Source organism: Numenius arquata, chromosome 4, assembly GCF_964106895.1.
Source record: "Numenius arquata chromosome 4, bNumArq3.hap1.1, whole genome shotgun sequence".
Classification (NCBI taxonomy): domain Eukaryota; kingdom Metazoa; phylum Chordata; class Aves; order Charadriiformes; family Scolopacidae; genus Numenius; species Numenius arquata.
The window spans coordinates 14,324,069-14,350,444 of NC_133579.1; the positions used below are offsets into that span (position 1 = coordinate 14,324,069).

At 42.5% G+C, this 26,376-nt stretch overlaps 1 protein-coding gene and 1 non-coding gene across 2 annotated transcripts in view; one reads left to right on the forward strand and one right to left on the reverse strand.

Annotated features, from left to right (window-relative positions):
* MAPRE2 (microtubule associated protein RP/EB family member 2) overlaps nt 1-26,376 on the reverse strand; it is a 105,325-nt gene that overhangs the window by 76,809 nt on the left and 2,140 nt on the right. The window contains exon 2 of the mRNA XM_074146104.1: nt 2,035-2,096. The gene's annotated coding sequence lies outside the window, so the exon portion shown is untranslated. The remainder of the gene's footprint in view (nt 1-2,034; nt 2,097-26,376) is intronic.
* Nucleotides 21,855-21,928, forward strand: TRNAN-GUU (transfer RNA asparagine (anticodon GUU)). The gene has a single exon. It is a non-coding gene; the product is annotated as a tRNA-Asn (tRNA).

Sequence of the window (26,376 nt, forward strand, 5' to 3'; positions counted from 1 at the left end):
CCATAAGGACTAAGGGATTTGGAGAGGAAAGGCTACACAGTAAGCAGCAATCCATGGGGAATATGCTGGAAAGCTGTCTGTTGCTTCACAGAGAGGGTTACTCATTGCAGGAAATCTGCACATGTCAGATAAGTTTCTATTAGACAGGTAGGATGCAGCCTGCTTTTATAAATGTCCATTTTGTGGCTGTGCACTATCTCAATGCTCACAGTTTTCTTTAGATTTCCTGTTGTTTCAAAGTACTTGTGACAACACCAGTATAACCACAGTGACTTTAAGTGAATTTAAGCCACAGCACTACTCTGTGCAAGAGTAGAAAGCGATCGATGAGACCCACTGTGGCTCAGCACAGGACATTGCCCCGCAGCACTTCCGTCTGCAACACCTTCACAGGAAGGAGTGTGTCCACAGGGGGAGGACGTTTTACATTTTCCTCATTCTTGCTTTCAAGATGCCTCTTATACTCTAGAGCTATTGCTTCATCCTTGAGGCATACAAGCCTCTTCCAGCCCTAAATTATAGATTTCTGTTCTTCTCCTGAAAATCTCCAGGTGCACTTGAGCCTGGCGTATCTTCTGTTTGCTGTGAAAGTAACTCTTCTTTCACAGCCCGATGAACCTGAACTCTGTGGCTCGTCTTTTAACTCTCTCCCAGTGTCAGTCTCTTCTCTTTACCTGCCTCTGTGCCAGTGAACACAGGCAATTCTTATATTTCCCACAGAACTTATGCTGAATAATTTCTCATGTCTACCATGTATCCAGAGAAATCTTTCTGCAAACATATTTAAGGTTTTTTTTTTTTTTTTTAGGCCATTAAATAACTTGGAGCAAATCCCTAGTTTCACACGTCTTTAAAATAGCTCAGACATTTTTACTTTTAACCACAAAGCACCAAGTATCAATGCAAACTGCAGTAACTCTTACATCCAAAGTTAGCCTTTATACACTGCAGCAGCTTTTCAAGCATTAGCAGAAATACAATAGTATGTTTTAAAACGAAAGTTCTTCATTAAACAGTCCTAGCATCATTTCAGTGGGACGCATATTTTCAGCACTAGCTATGAATAAAGAAGCCCCACACTGTATCGCAAACCACTAATGCTGCAGCCTATTCCTTGCCAAGGGAAAAGGCATGTACTGTATCCAGCACAGTACGGTGAGCACCGTCAGTCGTGAATCTGTTCAAATAGGAGGTTTATTACTGGGTATCCCATGCTCCGTTTTGGCAACAGTGAAGATTTCTTGTTTAATAGCAGAGATGCAGCAGCAACGATGCGAGGGGAGCAAGCGATAGGAACCGCAGGAAGCCCAGATCTGTTCCAGGCACATCCTTTCCGAAGGCTTTCTAAACATTGCCACCTTGTGGGCCTCCTGTCTCCTCCCACCATTCATCTATCCACTCGCCGCAGGTGACTCCCTGCGCGAATTTCACAGATGCCACGCTGGGGGGCGGACAATTTAAATTAACATCCAACTCGGGTGGGACGCAATTTAAACGCCCGTAGTCAGGGATTAAAAAAGGGACAGCACCTTACAAATTCTATCTGAAATTAATTACTAACCCTGTACAGTGGTGCTTCGTGTAGTTTGCTCTTTTCCCACTTAGCGTTATGAAAGCAGCACTAATTAATGATGTGCAGAAGAGCTAACATTTAACAAAACAAAAGCAAGAATACAATTTCTCAAAGCTCTCAAACAGGAGAGAAAGAAGTTAAATTCATTTTACACCTTTGGTTTTCCCTCCCCCGCCCCATTCCTTTCTGCCAACTTGTCCTTCTTACTCCAGTCAAAACCCCAAATTATTTCCAAAAAGTCTGTGGCATCTAGTTTAGCTTTCATCAGTTCAGTTTCACAAATGAATAATTCCTGATGACTTGAATCTATTAATTACACAATCAAAGATGTTGCAAAGGAATATCTCTTATTGATACCAAACTTATCTTGCTACTGCCTTACAGACATCAAACAAGTTCTTGGGTACTTTCTCAGTCTCTAGCACTGTAGCAAACACATACAAACACACAAACATACTTACTTTGAGCATCCAAACACTTTCCCTGGTTGCCGGCTTGAACTATTCCTTGCAGCAATTTGGTACTGGAAAGAAAACAGGAAAACCTTTAGTTCAACAAGCAAACAGGGGAAAAAAAAATAAATAAATAAGCGACTCACTGAATAGTCTTTGTCTGTATTGGTTGGGCAGTGATGCAATAGCTGTATGCTAAAAATGAAACAAGAGGAAAAGTCCTTCATTACAATACTCCAATTCAGCTGCATTCACAATGGTTCAGTATCTAACATCTGCACAACAATCAGATGTCCCCCTGATATAGTAGCAAATCTATGAGGTCCCTTATGCAGTGCTACATTCAGAGTTTATTCATAATTGCCAGGCACATTGCTGTTTCTTCATCTGACCAGGCTTCTTCGGAGCACAGGCAATCAGTTATGACTGTTGTGTCATGCAACTGGGGCCTTGCTGCACTTCCCCAAACAGCTTTGCAGAGGAAAAAAAATAATCTACCATTGAGAAACACATGAACTAGTACCCAGGAAAGCCTATGCCTTTGCCAATACAGCACAAAAACGCTGGCAACTCTCTGAAGTTTCTCACTTAGCAATGAAGTCACGATGCTGCCCACTTGTAGCAGCCACATTAAGGCCCATTCCTTTCTGTGTTCCTAGATATCATTGCCTACAATTGCCAGATTTATCCTCACATCCATTCTCTCAAGTGCTGCATCACGGGCTCCAGAAATGTAAGCAGGAGTGGCCATATATGGGTTTCAATTTGTACCACGAATTACATACTGGGGTTACGTGGCTAAATTTCTTAATTCACCTCAGTCAGCAGGAAATATCATTCCTAGCAGGTAAATAATGGTTTACAGTCAGACCAGGGCTCTCGTTATTGCTTGTTTTGCATTCCTAGTCAACTAGTTTAGACAGCCCAGCAGGGAGGAGTATTCCAAAGGCACCTATCTCTGCATAACAGCATGAAACTACACCAAAGTGGGGCTTGGATTGAATCGGGACTGAGGGATGCATGAAGCTCTCACAGGTGAATTTATATTCATCATAAACCCCATTTTAAGAGGGGGGAAAACATAAACCAATTCTCATTCCAAACCATTATCATCTGGGAAAGGTAAACAGATGCTTAAAGATGGCTTGTCTAGAAGACTGGATCCCAGCTCCAGGAGCTGTGACTCATCCTGGCAGAGAACTTAGGAAGGCTGCGAGCAGACTGGAAGGCTGAAGCTACCTTAAAGCCAAACCAGAATGGGAATTCACTATTAAACATGTTATTGTTTCATTTCTTTGAATCTCTCCAAGCCTCTTAAGCTTTGCTTTTCAATGTACTCTTTTTTCCCCCCTCCATTTGTTTAATGTGGAAAGTGATTCCAGCACAGCTGACAAACCTCAGGCATCCTATTGGCACTGGAACAGCAAATCCATCATGGTATGCTGGCTTTTGCTCAAGTAGACTCCCCCCCGAACTTAAGCTATGCTCTAACAGCGCTACTACAATCACTTGTAAGGATGGGACACTCTTAAGATGATGGGTAGAAATAGTACTCTTGCATCAGAAGGTATTGACCAGGACTTCTAACAAGCATCAGCAGTGGAGAGACACAGCTATTTCCCTTAGAAATGTGAGACTTAATTTGCTCACGGAACATTTTCTACACTACACTTTCTGAAGAGAGTGATATTTATGGCATATTGAAGGTAGAGGTAACTATTTCTTTGTCTTCAGTAAGCAGACCTAGGTTTGAGAGTGATTCGATTACCACCACCACACTGAATTTCATTCATATAGTCTTAAAAAAGAAAAAGCAGAAGTCCTCATAGCAGAGGTTCCTAAAACTTGAGAACTGATGATGATGGACCTCTTTGGTTTGGTCTATACATATATCTCCGCAGCAGCTCCTGACTTCTTGCCAGCATACAGGTACTTACCTGAGGTACAGGGAGCAGTGTGATGGTCTCGGCCAGAGGAGATAATTAGCACTTGCTGCTGTGTGCAGTAGCGCTGCCAGGTCTCCACCTGCTCCGTAAGCCATGCCAACCCCTCAACCTGTACTTCTGGCTTCAGATGCCGGAGCAGCACCCAGGCAAGGGAGTGGTAGGAAACACCGGATCATTAAGGTGGAATTTAATTTAGGTGGACAAAGGAATGCAGTAGAGGTCCTAGTTAGTGGGTGTGAGGAAGGTAACGATGGGGAGCTGGAGTCTTCTTTGGGAGGGTGGAGGGATAAAAGCGTGCAATGAGAACAAGGGTGAGGAAAGGATGCCATGTTTCCTCCCACTACATGCCAGGCCTTGCACACCGTATCACCACTCTACATAAGCCAGCAAGCACAATTCAGTTTCTCAGAACTCCCCAAAAGGTGCCACACTGATTTTAAATTACATTCCCATGTCCTAAAGAGTAACCTACAAAGACATCTAAAGAACTTACCCCTTCCACACTGGTAAACATCGGAAAAAGGTCAAGGGGTAAAAAGCAAGAGGATAAAGATCTAGAGGATCTGGAAAATGGCAAAGACCTTAAAACAGGGCGGGAGGATGAATATTTCTTTAACAACAACTTAAAGAGGAACCTCAGAGAATCCCACATAGTGAAACAGGTAAGAAAAAAGGATTATGCATTTTTCAAGACAGGAAATTATGATTTTTTCAATGTTTGAAAGTTACACAAACTGCAAATTCACTGTATTATGCTCTTTGTTCCCCTGATGAGGGCTGTGCCGAGGGAAACGGGCCCAGGAGTTATTAGAAAATGTTATTAACAGAATTGGGCAGATTTTGCTAATAACCAGTGACTACTCGCACAGTGCATTCAGTTATCCCGCTCCTACAAACCACTCCCGCAACAACTAGTGTCACCCTGCTGTAGCAACAGTCAGGAGGCCAAGCCCAGCCGTGGGGGGTCAGAGTGGTGGGCCACTGGTTTCCAGTTAGGTGTTCAAAAAGTCCCTCAGGGGGTTCCTTGCTTTGCCAGGCTGCAGCTCTGTAGCCTACACTTGTCACTTTCTCGGAGGAAGTTGAGTTATCCAACCTGCTGCTGATCCCAGTGTATGCTGGTGGTGGCCTTGGATGGGTTTGGCAGACTCTTGCTGTCTCAAATTTATGGGATCTTGGGATGTTCAGTGGATCACCACTCTTCAGGGTTTCTCTGCTCCTGCGAGGCTTTCACCTGCTCCCTCTCAGTGCATACTTATCCTCCCTGTGACATTCTTTTCTGGTAGCTATTGCTACATCCACAAACTTAGTTACCTGTTGAACCCATTCACACAAACTGACACAGGAGCTTCTATGACAATAGCCCTTGAAATGCTGAAAAACATTGATTTAATTCTGAATGAATACTGACTGAAAAAAAGAGAAAAACCCAAACCAACCAAACAAGGATTGGGCAAGAAAGATATAAAAAAGCAAGCAGAAAGCCAAGCAACTACATGAAAAAAAAAAAAAAAGACAGTAAAGCAAAGACAATCTGCAGAAAACAAGATACAACAGCTTCTAGAAGCACATCATAAAGTCATACTATGAAAAGTAGTACCCACAGCTGTTAGTTTGAAGGACCAAGGCGGAAAAGTTAGGACCAAATGTTATTAAGGTGATTTAAATCAAATGCCTTCTAGTACATTTGACAACATATTTTCAAAACTTCATCGCAGGGAGCTGTATGCCCCGTGTGGGTGCAGAGCCCTGTCTTCTGCTACTGTGTCTCAGTGGACTGGATGCTTTCTACCATACCGCACAGATCTCTTTTCATCCCTCTCCCTCCCCCCGCATCAAGGGCTGGGAATGTGATGTTGCATGAAAACAATTTGTAATATAGGCTGACAGTCACCTATTATTGCTTCAAATATCCTCAGCCGTCATAGAAAACAACTTCAAAGCCAACTTATTTTTAGCAACCGAAAGAATTCAAGCAAACCCCTTGTGGCTGCTATCCAGGCATTTACTGAGTGGAGAATAGCTTGACAAATTACAGAAATGGACAAACTTGGAGTGTAAATCAGAAAACAGTGTATATCGCTATTTACTTTCAAATTTTCCTGTTAAGAAGATGAACTGAAAGATGAAGGCTTTCAATGTCAAAGGAAAGAATTGCTGTTTTTATGAGCTGTGCATGAATCACAAAAACCAAAACTAAAACCCCCATACACTTCACAGCTGGGCAGATTTCTCAATTTACTGTTAACTACCAGCCCAGCCCTATGCTGTCTCACTGTTCCCAGGTAGGTCCTCTGCACCTACTCAGGGCCAGGCTCTGCAGCAGTATATGGAAAGCACAAAGACACAGACTCAAAGCAAAGAAATCAAGTAATAGAGCTGAGTTTAGTACTATCTCCAACTCCAAACCTGTGAGAAATGCCCCAGTTTGACCTGGAGTGCTTCACAAGGAAGGCAGTGAAGATGCGAGATGCTGCTACCGAGCGCACAACAGAGCTTCCCACCTCTTTTCCTCTTGCCATTTCAAACACTGCTTTGTCCCCGTGCTTCTGCTTCTCTGCCAGTGCTCTGATTTCAAGTCATCTATTGGCATGAAAAAGGTCCTAGAGACTTCTTATAAAACACTGTTCCCTCCCTCTCTTTTACAAAGCAACCAATCTTTTTTTGGTCATTTACATATAAAGTAAATCCAAGCATGTCCTACTTAACAACTTAGTAGGAAAGAACATGCATCCTTTCTGAGGAAGGATTCTTCTAACCCTGCTTGGGAAACCACTGGGTTTTTTCTCCCCGTAGAGCAGTAAAACAGCTTCTGTCATTTCTGTTGCCCTCTCCCATCCCACCTCAACTTTTTGTAAACTGGAGTTTCTAAGGTGCAAGTGCCTTGGGAGACAATGCCAGGTTCAAAGCTCCAGCCGGCTGCGGTGTCACACCTGCCTTTGTGCAGCAGCCTACCTGCCTTTCTCCTGTTAACAAGTACCTTCCCTGCCTTCCTGCCCAGTAACTTTGAGATGCAGTAATTATCTTCCAACTTAAAAAGGGTGTAACAGAGCTCAGTTCCTGTGATTTTAGTTAGTGTGACAGATTTGGCACACTTTTTACTTTTTTTTGGCATGACAAGCAATGCCAAACCAGTATATCAAGCAGTAGGTGGCAGACCTAATAGGACAAACAGATGAGAATGTGTATTTGTCATTCTTTGTATTTCGCAGCAGGCTGCCACATTGTACTTAGCTCCATTTCAACAACAACAACAAAAAAGTTTATCTCTTTGCTTCTTTTTGAGAAAACAATCTTCCTTCAATTATTTGAGGCATCCTTTTGTTTAAATTTTAGTTCAGAGTCATTGATGTCCACATTTCAATTTCTGTGACACTAACTCAAAACCTGTGCTACTGTGCCTTCAGATGTTGGCTTTTGCATCCAACACAATCACCAATTTTTTTTTTTGGCATCTCTCTGTGGTTTGCACATTTGACTGCAGTTTACTAGTGGTGCACTTCTGTACGTATTATGCATTTTGACCTGTTTTTCTGGTGGGCATTATACCATCTTACAGAATGCACTTGGTTTAAGAATAACTAGAGTTGATCAAGTGTCTGCTTTGTTTCATTCACTAGAATCACTTAACGCATTTCTTTTTAATACTTTCCTCTATAAACATAAAAGTTATGCTGCAGTGATGCATGTGTTTTATAGTGAAGCAGGAAAAGCCAGCACTGACTAAGGTTTCATATTATGAAGGATTTGGCAATAATATTGCCTTAAGGCATTCCAGTCTTAACTGCTCGCTTCTTATTTATATCTCTGGGCTGCCCCTCAGTTTTTCTGGAACGACTCTGAATCCAATCCACTCTGAAGCAGATGCAAAAATGGATCTAATTTCAACCTTGCCTTTTATTGCAGATTTAAAAAAACAAATCTGGGGCGGTTCCCTGTTTCAGTACACAGCATGGCTCTGTCAACAGCTGGGTTGGCACAACTGGGAGGGCAGGAACTCACTGACTGGTGCTGCTGACCAGAAACAGGTACAGGGAACAACTCTACTGAGTGGGCTGGAACATAAAGCTTTAAAAGCAGACATGAGCTCCTCTTCAAGTATGGCCTGGAGACTGGTAGGTACCCAGAGCTATGGGAGAACATCAGCTTTTCCCTCTTCAATATGAAAGGAGTAAGACACATGAAGACCAGCCAGCAGCAATTACTTCAGTCCAGGTTAACCCATCACAAGTTTCCATCACATTTATTTCCTGTGCCCAGCTTTAGGCTTCATTTTGTGGCTGAATTTTTAGAAGCTAATCAGCAACTTCTAATTACAAAGACCATTCAAGGAAAAAGCATTGAGGTATACAATTGGATGTTAAAATCCAAAAAACTGTGTCTGTGTTTTGACCTGAGACATTTTCTGAAGTTCTTTTGAGACAATAAAACCTGAAGATTAACATGAGTCCTGATGGCATAATCATATGTTGAATTACCCAGGCTGACATTCTTTGAAAACAAGCCTGCTGAACAAGCATGGTAGGAAGAGCCCAAAGGTAACTTCCATGGAAGTGTTATATAGGCAGCTGCAGCAAACTGAGGGACTCTCAGAACTGCTTCAGGGATCTAAAACATACCAGCTTTGGGACCAGCAAAATATTAAGAACAAGTTGGTTTAAGAGCTTTAAGAGACAGATGTTTCAATTCAAGATGTAACCTAAATTTAAGTGGCAACTTTCACTGTGACCCTTACACTTCTAGATATGCCTGAGAAAAATGCAGGTAGCTCAGTTAGGGTGCCTGAGATTAGATGGGCTGAATGTCCCTCTATTTTGTAGGATTAGTTTTTCAGATCTCTTTACAGTGAGTGAATAAAATTAAGCATTTCAGAGAATACGCAGCAAAAAAATCAGTTAGGTGCCCACAGAGGGGGATAAATGCTCCTACCAACCCTGTGTTCTAACACACTGCTCTGCTATGAGCACACAGCCATGCCTGCAAGTTGTCTAGCTTATTGATCGGTTATCTTTACTCAGTTACAGAATTCAGTAGCTTTCTTTAAAAAGTAAAAATAATCTCTAAAGCAGTGCAACATTCACTACCTGTGCCTATTTCAGGCCAGGAAAGAGGCAAGGACAGGCCTGGAAAACAACTGTGCAAATTCTTGCCCCTGGGAGGGAATGACCTTGCTTGGTGCCAACTAGCTGAAGGCCAACTTCAGGGAGAAAAAAAAAAGATCTGGGGGTGTTAGTGGACAACAAGTTGGAAAAGACTCAGCAGTATCCTCTTGCAGTAGAGAAGGACAGCCCTACACTGGGCTGGGTTTGCAGATCCAAAGCAGTAATTATTCCCCTGTATCCAGGGCTTGCAAAAGTGAAGTCCCTGTGTACTAGGGAGCCACAAACCAGTGGCAGACATTCTGGACCCCAGTCTACTATACCAAGATGATTAAGGAGCTGGAGCACACGGTACAGGAGAGGCTGAGTTGGGTTTGTCCAGCCTGAAGTAGAGAAGGCTTAGGGCGTGGGGAGATGTACCACTGCAGCCCAGAGCTACCTAAGGGGAGGGTGTAGAGAAGATGGAGCCAGGATCTTCACAAAGGCACACAGTGATGTTTCAAGACGTAACAGGCAAGTTTCAACAGAGCAAATCCTGATTACACTTGGAAAAATGTTTTCATCTTGAGGGTGGTTGAACATTGGGTCCAGTGAGGCTGGGAAGTCTGAGACATTCAGAGATCAACAAGCTCCTGAGCAACCTGAGCTGTTTGGGATGGCAATGAACAGTAGTCAGACAAGATCTCTTTCAGTCTGTATCTTCCAATGATTCTGTGTAAAAGTATCATAACTGCAGGCTGCTCATTGCCTGTTTGCCTTACCCAGGAAAGAGAGCCCTAGTTATTGTATTGGACTGCCACCTCAGCCCTTTTAACAGTTCTGGCATGTCTTTCCCTGCCCCAAGTTCCTAAACAGGAAAATGGGATTCACTCAAGGATGTAAAGATAGATCCCAGTGTCTGTGGCAATGGTAAAAACTAGCTAAAGTCTTGTATCTTGATTTTTATTTCAGTCCTTAAGAATCTAAATCTATAATACATAACATCCAACATATAAATCTAAAAAAGTTTTGCTCTTTACAGCACTGGTGAAGTAGCTCTTGGACTCGTCTCTTGTGTGAGTAGAATGGATCACTTGCAGTCAATTACAGATGTACAAATCTATGAAGGCTGGAAGGCTACAGTTTGTGGAAATGTCCTGTGAACCTCTAGATAAGGTGCTCACATGACAACTGGAGATACATTGAAGCGTGTAGCATCACATCATTTGTAGTCCACAGATCACGCCATGTGCTCCAAGTCATAAACCAAAAGCCAAAAAAGTTTGAGTGTTTTCCTCTCCCATTTTCACCTAATCAATCCCAACCATCCAGTTTTCCCAGGTGGTATGTAAGAGTCACTTTTCCATACATCCACAGTGCATCAATCAACCTTGGGTGCCAATCTCTGCTGAAAGGACTATGCTAATCTTTTACATTACCTAACCAGTGAAGAAAAGTGGTCAGGTGGTCCCAATAACATTATCACAGCCAGGTGATCATGAAACTCTGAGGAGCATGTTTTAACCCTTCTCCAAGCTACTGAGGGTCAGATCTCCTTTAGTTTCTCATGTGTTGAGTCAGTCCTTCAACCATCTTCATCTACAAGGTGGAGGAATGCCACACCATCACTTCACACGCTTCTGCGTGTATTTTGACTGAAAGCAGCCAGCAGTTGCTGTGTTTGGCACAGGTAATGGGATCTGGGTATGTTGATAGGCAGAGAAATGCTATTTGGTATTTATTCATGTTTCAAAACAGTGATTTTCTTACCCTACCCAGGTGGCAGTAGCTCTGATCACCAAGACTGACAAATATAATAGCTACCTATATTCTCAGTAAGGATCAGAAGCCTGTACATGCAAAAGGTCTATCAGAAACTGGTGGCAATCTTGCATCCTGCCTGCAAAATGGGAAAGCTAAAATGCACTGAAGCTTGAGGTCACTTGCATTGAGGTAATGACTCCATACAAGTGATTAATAGAGCTAAAATTGCAAAATCTGTGTGTTTGACACAAAGGGAGCACAGAGCCAACTGAGATTTTTGGATCTTGAGTGTTTATAGAGCTGGAAACTAGAAATGGGTCTCTACTTTATATTAAGGGAAACAAAGAGTGTCATTGAGGGATTCTTCAGAGCAGGACTGTATTTGAAAGCTGCATAAATACTTTTTACTCCTTCAGTTACAATATCATTGCCACCTGATCACAGCTTGTGAACTTCAAGTTGAAGGAAAACATTCCAGTCTGTGAGATAAGAGTGACAGCTTGTTATCTCATTTAGATACTCCGTGGTACTACACAATTAAAGCAAGTCATATGGGAGGGGGTTCAAAAGGTTGGCTGTCAAACTTCAACCCCTCAAGTTAAAGTTACTTTGTTTTGAAAGGATAGTTTGTATTTGAAGTCTACCAAATCAAAGGTTTCTGGGTTGCATTTTACATCTGCAGTATTTCTTCCAAGAGGCTGCAGTACAAAGCTCACAGGAATTATTTTTTCTTTACATAGTTCTGCAGACAAGAGCCACAGAAAACAGTGGAAAAGTCCACTAACTTGAAAGCACATGCATCACTTCTGCTCATTAAAAAAAAAAGCTAATTGGGAAGTTTCCAAGTTATTCTACAGTATCAGATTGAATTTAAACTTCCACAACATTCTGCTCTGGAAAGTTTTTCCTTCAGCACACTGCCTGCAAGTACTGATTTGGAGGAGCACTAAACTAATTTCAGTAGTATACACAATTTAAGTGTAGATACTTCTCTCACTGCCTTTTCCAGACACTTACGTCTTTTGTTTGTTGTCCAAACTAAGCAAGAAAAGTCACCACTTAACTGGAGAAATGGATACTTTGGATTGATTTGCCATTTACATGCACACTACATCCCTTACAGTTGACTAAACTTCTATACTGGCCAATTTTTCACATCTAGAAGACAAAGCCTGTTAGCTTAGATTAAGAAGCAAAACTCTAGCAGCTTTGGTGATGGGTTTTTTTTCTTTGTTGTGGTTTTGTTTCCCTCTTTCATAAACCTGCCAGCAGAGCAATCCAGCACAGAAGTGTCTTGCTTTTTTGTTCTCAGGCATGTGCAGTCTGCTCTAGACAACCGAGCCCCTGTTAATGTTGCTAGATAAGCTTTCTTCAAACTGTGGCACTTTCTGTAGTGCCAGACTCCTAGTAGCTGTTTTGCTTTGGAGTGACCAGTGTGTCCTTCAGCTGAGCCCAACAGTGTGTCCTTCAGCTGAGCCCAACAGTGTGTCCTTCAGCTGAGCCCAACAGTGTGCTGGGCACACCTCCTGTCTTGAGCAAACTCACTCACTCTCTTTGCATACAGGGCCCCTGAGACAGCAACTATCAGATATTTTCATGCACAACTGCTTCAATAAAGGGTGCTAGACATAAAATGCCTGTGCAATACATGCTTGGGGGATAAGGATTTCATTTGCAGAAGTTTTATTTAGAGCCCCAAAATGCATATGCACCTTTTCATAGAATCATCATAGAACCATTTAACAAAGCCCTTCTCTTTTTGGCAAGATTAGTCAGCTATTGGAAGTCCCCGTAAACAAGATATTGCTGAACTGAACATACCCAAGGTGAATCAAGGTGGTAACCTGTGGAACAAATGAGCAGCCGGAGAGCGTCCGCAGCTGAAGCATCTAACATCAGCTGAAAGCAGGTCTCTTTCTCACAATCCAGTGAGCAATTTATGTATGCCTATGGTATAAGTCCAATTTTTCTCCCTTTTTGGTAGTCAGCTGGCTTGTTAACTCACGTAGCAAAAATGCAAGATTCAACCTACGCTTTCCCATAAGATTGATTTCCCTGCAGGGCCTGTCTCAGGCTGTGCTGCACTCTGCTGCCACTCTCTTACGCCTTTCCATTCCTGGTCAAAACACGCCACACCTTCCACATGAGTCAACAGAGCTGGGCAGCATCTCCCGCAGCAAGCTGGGAGGCAGCTGAGAGCCCTGCTAAGCTTCTGCAAATGCAGTCTTCCCCTTCAGCATCGGGTAGGATGCTCAGAGAAATGCAGCCCTGGTCTGGATGGCAATATCAGGAGATTGCAACAAGCTGCACATGAGCATGAATTAACCAGATCAGGAAAGGTCACTTCTGGTAAAATATTCACAGGGACAAATTCTAATTGACCCAGATATTTCATTAGCATACGCAAGACAGCTGGAAGTCTTTGCAACGCTCTCAAATGACACTGTTTGGCATGATATCAGACTAAATGCCTTTTGCCTGTCAAGAGCGCGAGCACATCGTTTTACTTCAGCGTTATTCTGTTGTCCCTCAGTGCAATGTGTCAGTTTTGAGAAACTGCTGTATCCCAGAGAAGACTGTCAGGGTTCAGCTTTCCTACTCCTTTTAGATGACAAATTGAAGTTGAAGTTTAATTTCCAGAGTATGAAAATGGAGATAATATATTTTGACATACAAGATGCATAAAGAATAATATAACTAAAGCTGTCTCAACTTTAACCAAGTGACACAATGTTACACTGGAAAATACACTATTTTTAATCCCAGAAATCCCAGCATCTCAGTAGAGATACAACCATTTCTTGGTTGAAGTGCTGTGTTCTTTCCCCCTACTATTCCACACAGGAAAACAGGATGTGCCAAGCCAGTGTAGCAGTTTTCTGACACTAAGAACTCATATTCAGGAATGCAAGTTGCTGCTTCTTTTACAGTCGATTTGTTAATTTGGAATAAAGCCGCATGTTTTGGCAGTCCACGTCCCAGAAGAGGTAGGCCTGTCTCTGCTTGATACCAATGGAAAGGCATCTGCTAGCACAGTAAGAGAATCCAACTCAAAGAGAGTTTTTATATTTGTACATACACAGAGAGCTATTTATTTGACTGTTGTGGGGCTTAGCTGTGGGTGCACGTCATGGGGTGAGTTGGGAGTGAAACTCCTCTGTGGTCAATGTGACACACAAGTGGACAACAGGAGACACCTGGTCAAAGTACTGGGCTCATGCTGGGCAAGACCAAAACCAAAAGGCAAGACCAGCAAAAAGTGAAAATAAACTCTCCTGGCAACAGTGCAGTATTTCTTCAGCTTCAGAAGCCAAAAAATTAGAGCACTAGAAAAGATAGGAGGGAAGGACCCTACTGCACAGGATACACTGGGCCTGGAAGGTATATATTATTATTATATTTACTTTAATAAACTATTATTATTATATATATAATAAATATATATTATTAAATCTCACCTACCAGATCTCTCTCCTGTTGGTAACCACTTTTTTTTCTAACATGTATTTTTATGTTCTAATAAAATCAGCTTTGTGGGCTGGAAGCGTCTAACACCTCACTTATGCTCATGTAATAGAAAAAAGGGGGTGGTTCCCCCATAAAGCTCAGGCCAGCTCCAGGCCCCACAGCAGCACTCTGCAGGAACACAGGCTGATACCCAGCTCCCATCGATTACTTCTGAGGGGGCTCACCAGCACCTTCCAGGACCAGCCTGTACCCTTAGGGCTCTGAGAAAGGCAGAAATACCATTGAGCTTTAGCTCAGATGTTGCTCTGAGCAAAGCTTTTCCTGCAATTTCAAGTCTTAGAAGTGAGTTATCAGGGGAACATGAAAAAATACATAGATAAACACCAGGCTGCACAGCAGGACATACAGGAAATGACCCTGAACCACCAATCTTAGTGGATTTAAATGGATGCATTTAGGCTACTGCATAACATGCACATTTTATTCATGTTTTATTGTGTATCACTGAATTCAGTAAAACGTAATAAGAGAGGTCTTCATGGTCAAAGAGAGGAAGGCAGCACTTTGAATTTCTTGCAGTGGTGCCCAGTGGATGCTGTAACAAAGCAGCATCAACTCCTCTGTGCCACATTGTTTTAATGGACAGAACTGTACCAGTAGCTACGCGTTCCTTTCAAAGGAAGACGAGATATCACTGCCATCGATCAGACAAACGGTTCTTGTTGGCCCTCTCCACAGCTACATAATAAGTTCCCTGTCACTCGACAAGCCCATCGTAGGATTTCTCTATCTGGTTATCCAACATGAACGCATGTTGCCTGTACCCCCCGCATCCCAATGAAGGATCATTGCTGCAGCAGAGATGATACATCATCCTAAAGTCATACACAGGATGCTAATCACATCGTTTACCTTCAAGCATCTTAAAAACATACCTCAAAACCATTGTCTTAGGCCAAATGACATCTGACCAGAAGTTACATTTCTTTCTTGGTTTGTTATTTAGATCTCAGTTACCTAAGGAGAGTTTTCGTTGTATACTGCATCCTTTGCAACTCTCCTTCCAGCTTGCACAAAGGAGCTGAACTTCAGGCTTCTTCCTTCTCATGGAAATTGTTGCCCATATGCATCATTGTCAGGTGGAAAAAAGCTGAAAAACTCAAGTCTACAGGACTTATTGTTTGAACTCAGCAACTTGGTTTGGCTTGAACTGAACTAGGGCAGCAAAAGCCATCTGAGTCTTTCCTCTGACAGCACTGCCCTGAGAAAAAAAATATATTATTTAAGGAAATCCAGTCACGTTAAAGAAACTGCAGTGATTTTAGGATCTGTAAACCCCTTCTGATTTCAGGATTCTACAACCTAAATAAATGACAGCTGAACAGGAGAATCCATTGTGTTATGATGATTCATAAAACCATAAGGCACCCAGCTAAGCAGGGTCAACTTGGGTCTTCTCAGCAGTACAGGTAAAACCGACTTTGGCTGACCCAGGAATGTAGAGGAAAAATATATTTCTGTCCTCATCTGGGAGTCAGAGATCTCACTTTCTTGGTAACAGTGGGAGGGATGATGGGAAACAGGGGGAGATGCTGAAGATTATGCAGGGCAAGCAAGGTTTGGCCAAGGCTGGGCCAAAACTCAGAAGCTGCCATTGTGACGGGGCTTCTTTCCTTTTTGGCATCCCCATCCTCCTGGGAGCTTCCCTCCACCCAAATATGCTGATGATTTGTGCTTGAATCTTCTGGTAACAAAAGTATTGAAACGTGAAGGTACTAACAGAATACCACATCAGAGTAATCCAGCTGTCAGTGTCAGTCTGTATACACCACCTCAAAGAAATAAGTTACTATGAGATTGTCATTAGCCATCTGCCTCTTAATTACTCAGCTCGCCACCAAGAAGGAATCTTTGTGGACTTTCTGCATTTAGTACATACATGCTCCAAAAATCAAATCAGAAGAGGAAGATGGCACCTTAAGACTTGTACTTTGGCTTAGTTTGGCTACCCAAAAGTAGCCTTTTGAAGATTTAAGTTTATCAAATATAATAAGTAATCGGCCACAGAACAGTTGGTGTCCCTTGACTCATTTGTGTTGAATAGCAGGTTAGTGTAAGAATCACCCTCGATAAGTATTTTATTCCATAAATTATGCTTTTCAAGTCACAAAATGACAGAAGTGACTTTAATCCTTGCTTAGAGGGGTGACCAAATTTACAAACACTTGTTAAGCTATGCAGAGATGTAAAAGAATAACTCAACCCAACTGAAAGAGCTCAAACTTTCTCTCCAATTCAGAAAACCCATCCAAAAGTATCCAAAGAGCAGAGACATCTAAGATTCTCTGCCAGTATTGACAGTATTTTCCTCTTCCTTCGTCTGTCCCATTTATTGTACTAATACAACACAAGACCACAGCAAATATTTTTTAACACTTTGGTCTACACCAAACACTTAAAATAAATGCAATGCACTTAAAAATACTTATGAACAATCTAACTGCAGCACATCAACCTCCCGGAAGAATGGCAGGGGATAAAGCCAAAGGGACTCCCTTGCAGCAGATAGCTGTGCTGCCAAATGACTCCTCTGGCCACAGTCCAGCGCAGCCACAATTTGGGTTTTTTTTACATATCAGTAAAAACACATGGTAAAAAGCAGAAATGACCACACTGCTCAAGTTAAGCATCCTACAAGTTTAATGTTGGCAGCAAAAGCTCCAAAGAAAAACCACAGCATTATCAAGGTGGCAAATGTGTCTATTCAAATGCAAGATGCATTTATTTTCTCATGTCTACTAATCACACAAAGTTAAAATGCTCTGACAGCCTCTCCAACTTACATCATACCATTTTGCCCAAGAGGCCATCACTCAGCTCTTTGCCAGCTTTATTAATTCACAGTTTTGCTTACAGCTTGAAAAAAAGAACCCATCAACACCACCAGTTTTGTGGAAACCATTACTTTGGTTATTTTTGCAGCACATGGCAGTTATACTAGCATACTCTGGAGAACAACTAGTAGACTAGTCATCCTCAAATACTTCCCATATTTTGTGCGCAATGAACAACAAAAATATTAGTGACTTCTACTTGTTCTAAGTTGAAGGCTCACAACAGAAAACTTATTATCCTTCTCCAATCTAGTTATGTACAGATAAAGTAATTGGAGGAAAAAGTTAACTTGTAAGACACTTGTCTCTAGTTGCTTATTAAGTTTTCAAAGATATCTGAACTTTCTCCCATTTTCCCAGAGACCTGAAAGGAACTCCTAAAAAGTATTGGCAAGGTTCATTCCCATCTTCCCAATTCCTTACAATTCTTCTTTAATCATCACACCAGCAACGAGCCCAGAGCTAGGTAACCAGTGTAATAATATAGGCATTTTTTTATACTGACCAGCATTTTTGACACATCCATGCTACACACCCTACATCGTAGTGATTACTTTTTGATACAACACATTTGACTTCAGTAGTTGATTATGAAAGACTCCACCCTGTCATCTTGTAAGCTGACAGACACTTGTCTACAGAATTGTTGTACCAACAAAACACCTGTGTTCAATATCAAACAAACCTTTACAGCACCTGATCTCATTGAAGGACATCCATAGTTACTCACAAGACCTCTATGGAACAGAATAACTCATAAGCAATTATTTGCATGCATACATAAAGAAACTGATACAGTATAAACCAAAAATTATGGAAGGAATCCTGGGTGTATCAAAAAGTCATGACTAAGTCACAGCAATTGTGCAATAAAGCATGCCATATCTTTTATTTGTATGCTTGAGAAATTAATATTGGTGTGACTTACAAACAGCAGCACAATTACAACAACCACATTAACCTTAGTGTTATGGACAGGTGGTGCAAATTAGCCCTCAAAGTCATCAGTCTTGAAAGCCTGACCAACCCATGACAAATAACAACCTCTCCAAACTCTAATAAGTTTGGGGATGTTTTGTTAAGGTTGTTTTTACTCCATTTGAGTTATTGTTACAGGAATACAAAACTACAGAGAACAAAACTCCGATTATAGGTGTCAGAGAAAATACAGGCCTTTGAAATTACAGTAATACTCAGCTCTCTGCCACAGAAATATTAGGTGTAAAAGTAAGCTAAAATAGCAAACCAGACTCCTTGACTTACCTTACCCTGCTGTTTCAGAGATTCATTTTGAGAAGCATCCCCACTATGGGAACCTTTACGAGGCCCTGACATAGCAGAATTTTTATATTTAAAAAAAAAAAAAAAAAGTTAAAAGCTTGTTAAAACTTCCAGTTGTCATAGACTGGTAGAAAAGAGCTTCCTCTAGAAAACTTCCTTTTATAAGCCTCACCATGGGTGTGGCTAAATTACTGGCTCCACCCTTCATCCCACTTAGAAACCCAGAGAGCCTATAAAAAACTTCTCTGGAGCAAAATAATGATTTTGTCTACTTGTTGTGTGCTCTGTTTAAAAAAAAAAGTAGATAACTAGTTGATAGTTTCACAAGCTAATGGGAAAAATGTGGATAAATAAAATTAAAATTGTCTCTAATATTTACAGTTCTTGCAACATGGTGTACAAACAACTAGTGGGTGAGCTTGCTTGGTTGTTTGGTTTTTAAAAGCCCTCCTGTAACAACCTGAGGAGAGTCTATCAGCTTTCAGTGTTTATTTGTATTAGCGATGTACTATATGGAAAACCAACACATCTATGGACTTGCAGCAGTTGCCACTTGCATCACCTCTTGATGAGCCTCCACCATCATTAAAGGCTCTTGTTTTCATCACTTACATCAGGAAGATGATGCAAGATCAAAGCCCTTTGCATGCCTTGTTAAATCACACACACGCCGATAAAAAAACAATAAAAACTACAATCTTTTCTTTTGTCCTCTAACTACTCTACATCTTATTACTGTTAACTAAGATTATCAAAAAAAAAAGTCAATTTTTTTTTTTCCTGAGGCCTAATTGAAGAGGATGGGGAGATGGAATAGGATGCTCTCACCAAGGCAATATTGCCTGCAGAGTTATATGTTGCCTTGGTGTGTAATACAAGCACATCTAGGTGTCTGCACTCTTGTTTCTTACTCAAGTTTTTGTACTATCCCAACTGATAGCTTTTGTATTTAAGAATGCAAGTATAAGGAACTATAAGCATAGTGCTCAAGGGGGTTTTTTCACTGAATAGTTGAGGTTATCCTGGCACTCCTGCAGCAGCTTGGGTGTGAAATCAGAGTTCTTGAGGTGTTTGGCAGGAGCTCAACTATGCTTCTATCATCTGGGTTTGCTTTCAAGGGAGTGATTAGGAAATTATGCTCTTGTTAACAAGATCTGTGCAAGTAATGGCTATTATGCCCAACATTTCCTGTATTTAAGCTGAAGTAATTGTTCCATCTTGATATGAAGAGTTGAGGTATTTTATCGAGAATTAGTGATTTGGGCCAAATCCTAACCTTTAAAAGTATTACAAGAAGAACATTCATTCCTTTGCACAGTACTGGGCCATTTCTGTCTGAAAATGCTAACTGGTCTTTAAAATATATATATCTCCATGGAACTTCTACCATAAAATTAGAATATAAGCTTAGTACTGCCTGTGCTCCTCTTCCCCCACCTCCTGGCGTGTCAGATGGAGGAAAATAGCCACCTTCACTGTGACAAGAAATTTTGCTTAATAAACTACAGCATTCACTTTTCATTGCTTCTGTACCTCTGCAGGCGAGATAAAGCATCTTTTACTTTAAAAGCCATATTTAAAGGACAGATATCGGTGTCCCTTGCTGTGGCTGAAAGTCTGTAATCACACGCTCTACCATACCTGAATGCAAAAATTCTGCAGTATTCTCTAAGGGTAATAAAACCATTTCACCCTTTAAAGGAAGTCCGATGATTCTGGGAAAAAGATAACATCTTGGCAGATTTCACAAATTAAACACAGCATGCAGGAATAAAGAAAGTAGTTCTTTTTAAATGCAGAGCTGGGATAAATAGAGACGAACTACTTTTCTTTCCTACTAGTGTGAGGTCCTCTAGCAGAGGTGCACACCACGAGCAGGCTTCCTCTCTATCCACTTCAGCAACAACTGACAAAACAGGTCAGCTCTGTTGCCCTTGGTTGAGTTGTCACTTATTTTGGGCATAGTGGGGGAATCCACAGGTGTGGGTGGAAGGAGGAGGAATATCATGGGAGATGCGTGAGACCAGAACCCAGGATACGAGTACTGGCATGTGCTCAGTGCAGCCAAATCTGTACTGATGCACTTCCTAGGCTGGGGCTTGAACCCATGCTCTGTTTGGAAATACAGGACTCGGAAGATACCAGCTGTGATGCTTTAACTTTTAAAGGATCTGTTGGTTTAGCTGGTAGTAACTATACCCCAGTACTAAAACACGAAATGGTGAAACTGAGTATGGTCTCATCTGCTGCAGCTAGCAAATAAAGTCAAGAGAGAAAATGCTCAGTGCCCGGGATTTGCTCCTGATAAACCCCACACGTAGGAAAAAATAAATAAGTCTTATTTTCTGAATATCACCAACACCTCTTACAAGCACGAGGGCACACCTGCACTGCCTGCCACAACTACCTTACGACTGTCCTAGTGGCAAACACAGCATTACGCAGCTGCAAGAGCAATCACACTTCTTGCCGTTACAACCAGAGGAAATTGCTAAAGCTTAGTTGACCAGCTCATATTTTAGCAGCCAAGAGATGGAGAGGTGAGTACAGGAGAGGTGATTATGCAGCTGCCAGCCAGGGGCTGGTAGGTTACTGCCTCCGCACTGAGGAGGCACTTCAGTCGTACCCATCCCTCTTGATGCCATCTCACTTTTGCCGGCTGCTGCCATGCAAAGGCAAGCCTTAAGAACACATTCGCTTTCCTGAGCAATGCCGGCTGCAAGAGCTCCTGTAAATCATAGAATCATAGAATGGTTAGAGTTGGAAGGGACCTTAAAGATCATCGAGTTCCAACCCCCCTGCCATGGGCAGGGACACCTCCGCTAGACCAGGTTGCTCAAAGCCCCATCCAGCCTGGCCTTGAACACCTCCAGGGATGGGGCATCCACAGCTTCTCTGGGCAACCTGTTCCAGTGCCTCACCACCCTCACAGGAAAGAATTTCTTCCTAATATCTGATCTATGTTTAAAGTCCAGAATTATTCTGCCTGCTGACACTTCAGGTTCCGGGGAAAACTTAGACTTAGTGTTAGTCCCGTTTTGTTCCTCAGGCCCCTCCCTCGTCGCAGCCGCCGGCACCGAAGGCTCTGGGTTTGATACAGCAGCGTCTTCAGCCCCTGAAGGCAGAGACTGCCTCTCCCTCCGGCTGGTAGGGCACGGCGTTCCCTGGCTCCGCTGCGGGGCTGGGATGGGGCTCCCCTGAAAATCCCTGCTGCCCCCCCTTCCCCGGGGCCTTGCCCCTCCTGCTGCCCCCGCCGCCGGGCCGGAGCCAGGCGCCAGGCGTCAAGGGGCAGCCGGGAGTCCGCTGGCGCAAGAGGGGCTCGGAGAGCGGGTGGGAAACCATCGCGGCCGCTCGCAGGCATCAGCCCAGCTGAGCAAGGCGCCCAGCTGCAAACACGGGGAGTCTCTGTGGCGCAATCGGTTAGCGCGTTCGGCTGTTAACCGAAAGGTTGGTGGTTCGAGCCCACCCAGGGACGGTCCCGCTTTACCTCACCAACCTCCCACATTGGCGGGGGGGTGGTGGAAAGGAAGTTACGTTTAAGCCCCTTTCTGACCTAAAACGGTGGTCCTGTAGAAAATAGCAGACGCAATTGAGAAGCAGCAAAGTGGCAGAGCTGGGGCTGCTTTTGTGGTAAAGTCAGGATGCAGCTCACGATACATATAATACATTTCCTGTAAGAGGTTGGATTGTATGAAATAAGCAAGGGGCATTCCTCCAATGGAACCAGCAGCACTGAATTTTCACCAGGCACAAAAACACCAGCCGCAAAGCGGCTGGAAGCCCCGGCCTTTTGTTTTCTTTACAGAGTTTTTTGACATCATGTGGAATTATTTAATCTGCACTTCAGAAGTCTTCCACGAGACAGCCAACCTGGAGCTGCTCTTCTCAACTTCAGCAAATGCGCTTTTCCTCTGACATTCCCCGGGATGTTTTCAGCCACACCTCGCCGCCCTCCCTTCCCCTACACAAATATATATTCCTAGCAAATTTCCTGTGTCTTGCTAACGAGACGTAAAGATGTTCACAGCCAATTGCTAATGTCTCGTCTCTTGTATCTCTAAATTTCCTGCTTTTTTTTTTTGGTAAATATTTCTCGTTATTATGATTGACACCAAAGCTCATGAGGGTGTTAAATGGTTAATGGAGTTGAAAGAAGTAGAATAGAACTAACTGTAAAAAGTTCCTGCAATTAATAATGGTTGTGAACTTGAGCTGCAAGAAAAAGATGTAAAAGCAGAAAAAAAAAAAATTAACAGCTTTAAGGCTTAGTCTGTCCACATTGCAGACTTTATTTAATAATTTCAGGGTTTTTAAATATCCAATTGTTTGCTAATAACTAAATTATTTAGCTTTCCAGCAGACTTGCAGACTAACTTGTTAAAGTGGAAGAGAGCTGCATGAGCAGGATGTCCTTCCCTGGCCACTCACCACTCCAGGGAAACCCCAACGCACAGGATGCTGTATGAGCATCAAATGCCAAGGCAAGTGTTTGCTCTGTTGGTGCAGTCTAGTGGTTGGAGTTTAAGCAGTAATCCTGATAAAATAGGAGCTCTCTGCTGCCTCTGTGATTAGCTTAATTACAAACAGAAGTCACCTGTTCTCCTTTTGTGTGTATAGGTCTATTAATACTAACAATGTGCTCATGCCATCTGCTAATGAGCCATTTCCAATTTTACAAAGCAAAGCAGACAATATTGGCAGGTGTTTGGAAATGTATTTATTTGGCCATTAAAGCCACAAGACCTAAACATTGCCAAACAATATTTGTGTTTGCAGGTACTCCTGCAAGACAGTATCTTCTGAACTAATCTCTGACATGAAGAACTGAAGACTCTGTGGGAAATTAAGAGAGGTATTCATCTACTGCTTCAGTTTTCCCTCTTACTCTGGATCTTCGCCTCTGGCTTGCAAATATTCTTGGATTCAGAATCGTAAGCTGGTCAAGGGATGCTGCATTCCCAGCAAGAGATGAGAAATCATCCCAGCAAGAGATGAGCAAGTCATGAGATCCAAGGTTAGTTTCAGGTGCCATATTGCAACGAAGCTTCAAGAATGAGTTTACTCCCAGCGTTTCTACTTAGTCAGAGTATTGTAAAGCCAAACAAAACATATTGTTTTCTTTTGATAAAACTTGATGTGCTTTGCTTGCAGTGTGATTCAAACTGTCTGAAGAGATTGTTACTACTATATATTCAAGCCAGTATTAATTGGAACATAAAATGGTTACCAGATCAAAGCCTATTTTAATAAAATTCCTCTGGAAGGAGTAGCCTGAGATGATATTTGGCCGTTTCACATTAGAAGTTGCACAACCAAACCATGCGGTGAAATGAGAGGCAGATTTTCCCCTGCTGACTTTAACAATTTAAGATTTACTAGATTAAAGCAATTTAGGTATCTGAAACTCATAGCTGATAGACCTGCATGTTACATCCTTCTCTTCTCACCTGTCAAATCTACTCAGGGTTTGTATTTTCTGGCAACTTGTTATTTTTATGTGGTTTGGCATCTGTAATTAGATCAACCTGAAAGCTTGTCATTTATGTGTGTGGTACATTATCCAGTGTTAGGACCCTACTAATTTTATCCCTTAAGGAAAAAGGAGTAAACCTGAGTAAATACTGTACTCAGTATCTGAAATTGCCTTGGTGAAGAAATACTACTGGCTTCTTCCTAGAAGGTGGAAAAGTAATGCCGTGAGCCGTTCTCGGAAGAGACCAGGTTAAAGATTAGGCTCCTGTAAAGCATTAGAACTGTTCCTAAACTTTAAATAGGACAAATTGGAAATCTGGAGTCATTCAAGGTTCAGTGGAATGAAGCTGGATGAATGCAAAACTCTTCAGAACAAGATGCAGGAGTTTCTGGGACTGAGGAGGTGTTCAACCAGGATCATCAAGGCTGTCCCCACAAACTTTGTCATGTTTTCATCTTCTCTACCGTCCCTCCTCCTCTTCACCCCCATCAGAAATCTTACCCAAACCACTGTGAAGAACTGGCTCCTTTTTAGGGCAGCAGTCGCTGATCAGATTTGAGCACACTTGCCCCTCCTGAAGCCCTGCTCTTGCTACAGGGACTCTGTTGGGCAGCAGGGTCGCTTTCCTTCAGCCTTTTAAAAATACTTTTTGGACACGGCCATAATAAAAATAGCGCAGGGCAGCCCTGCTGCTGACGCTGGGCAGTGCTCCCAGAACAGGCCTGTGCCTTAACCCTGCCCGTCCTGCGACTGTGTGCTGGGACTACACTTCAGCTCATGCGAGACAAACACAACGTGAACTGTCCTGAGATCCTAGAGCATTCTTGTTCTTAGAATCTTTTCCCTGCAGTTCAGGTTTTGCATTCTCTGCCCTCTCTTGAGCCCTGCTGCCAGTCCCCTTTTCCCTCACCTGACTTTCCCAAATGCAGAAGATGAGTCACTACTTCTTTGTTACAGTCCATGAAATGATTTCTCAAAAATCCTTGAAAAAAACCACTTTCTTTGAGGCTTTTTCCCTACCCACCTTTCCTGCAGACAGGCTAAACCCCATAGTTTCTCTTGCTGCCCTTAGAGCACCCATTGCTCGGTTTGAGTTGAGTCTTAAAGTTCACTGCTCCTAGAGACAGCCCCCGTAGAGACTGCCAGCAGGGAGGATCCCCAGACACCCTGTGATAAAAAGGACACAAAAGCTGTACATGGATTTCCCCAAATATGGATTTCCCCAAATCACATCGGGGAGAGATCAAGCCCTGCTGAAGCTGCAAGGATTTCACGTTGGCAGTTGTAGCCATCAACTAAGCCAAGCCAAAACGGACTTCCGTATACATACACATGCATATAAATAAATGAATAAATAAATAAATAAAATAGACAAAGGTGCTGAAAGGCTCAGGATCTCATTTGAACCTCACCCAACAACACCACATGTGCCATCATGCAATGGTTGGTCTTTGGGCCACCAGTGACTCAGAACAGCGCCGTCGGCATGCTCCCCACCGAGGCTTTCTGCACCAGCGGCAGGTTGCCCTCCGTGGCTCACCCAACCACCGGCCCGGCCCGGCCCAGCTCTGCCTGAAACAACAGCTGACAGTTTTTAACATGATATAGTATCACTCCCCAGAGGTGCCGGAGGGAAAAACGCATTCCGCTCACCTAATTGTGTTAGTCTAATGTTTCTCCCTCTTCTGGAATCAAGCTATTTTTTAAAAACTTGACTCTATTAAGAGTTCAGTGTTGCAACGCTTAAGAGAAGAAGGGCCAGGATTAAAGCTATTTTAAGGTAAATCTGAATGATAGGTTTTAGCAAAAGTTTTAGTAATTTTGAAGGCCCCCAGATTTTTTTTCAATGGTTAACTGAGGATGATTTCTTGTGATTATCCATTTGGGAGTTTGTATGTGGGAGGGGGGGCAAAGGGGGTATAATTTGTTTTTTAACTCCTCCAAATATTTCACTGGCATTTGGAGGAATGGTCAAAAAATAACACAGAAAAATGCTAATTGGCCAAAAAGAAAATGATAAATAGTTGAGAACACTTGTAAGAGCTAAAAAAACCCTGATTTGGGAGTTTTACTGTCAGAGAAGGGCCTTAGATTTTGAGTATCAGACTCGAACTAAATCAGGCCATTACAAATGAAATCATAGGGCTGAAATAACTACTCCAGCCCCAGACTACCAGTCGGCATCGGCAATGCCTAGGTTATTTCCAAACCACTACAGACAGAGTCTGTGTCCTCCTGAGTACGTTGTCCCTGCTGCCCTGTGCAGCTTCTCCTGCTTGAGGAGCAAAAGTGATGGCACGAGAGTCCCTGCTGCTTCTCAGAGGAAGAGCATGCTACAGGTGGACTTAACCTTGAAGAACAGGTACCTGGTAAGTGACCAGTCACCAAAAGTTTAATAAGCAGAAAATACCCCAAATGACTCAACCATATTCAACACCAGGCATTCTGAC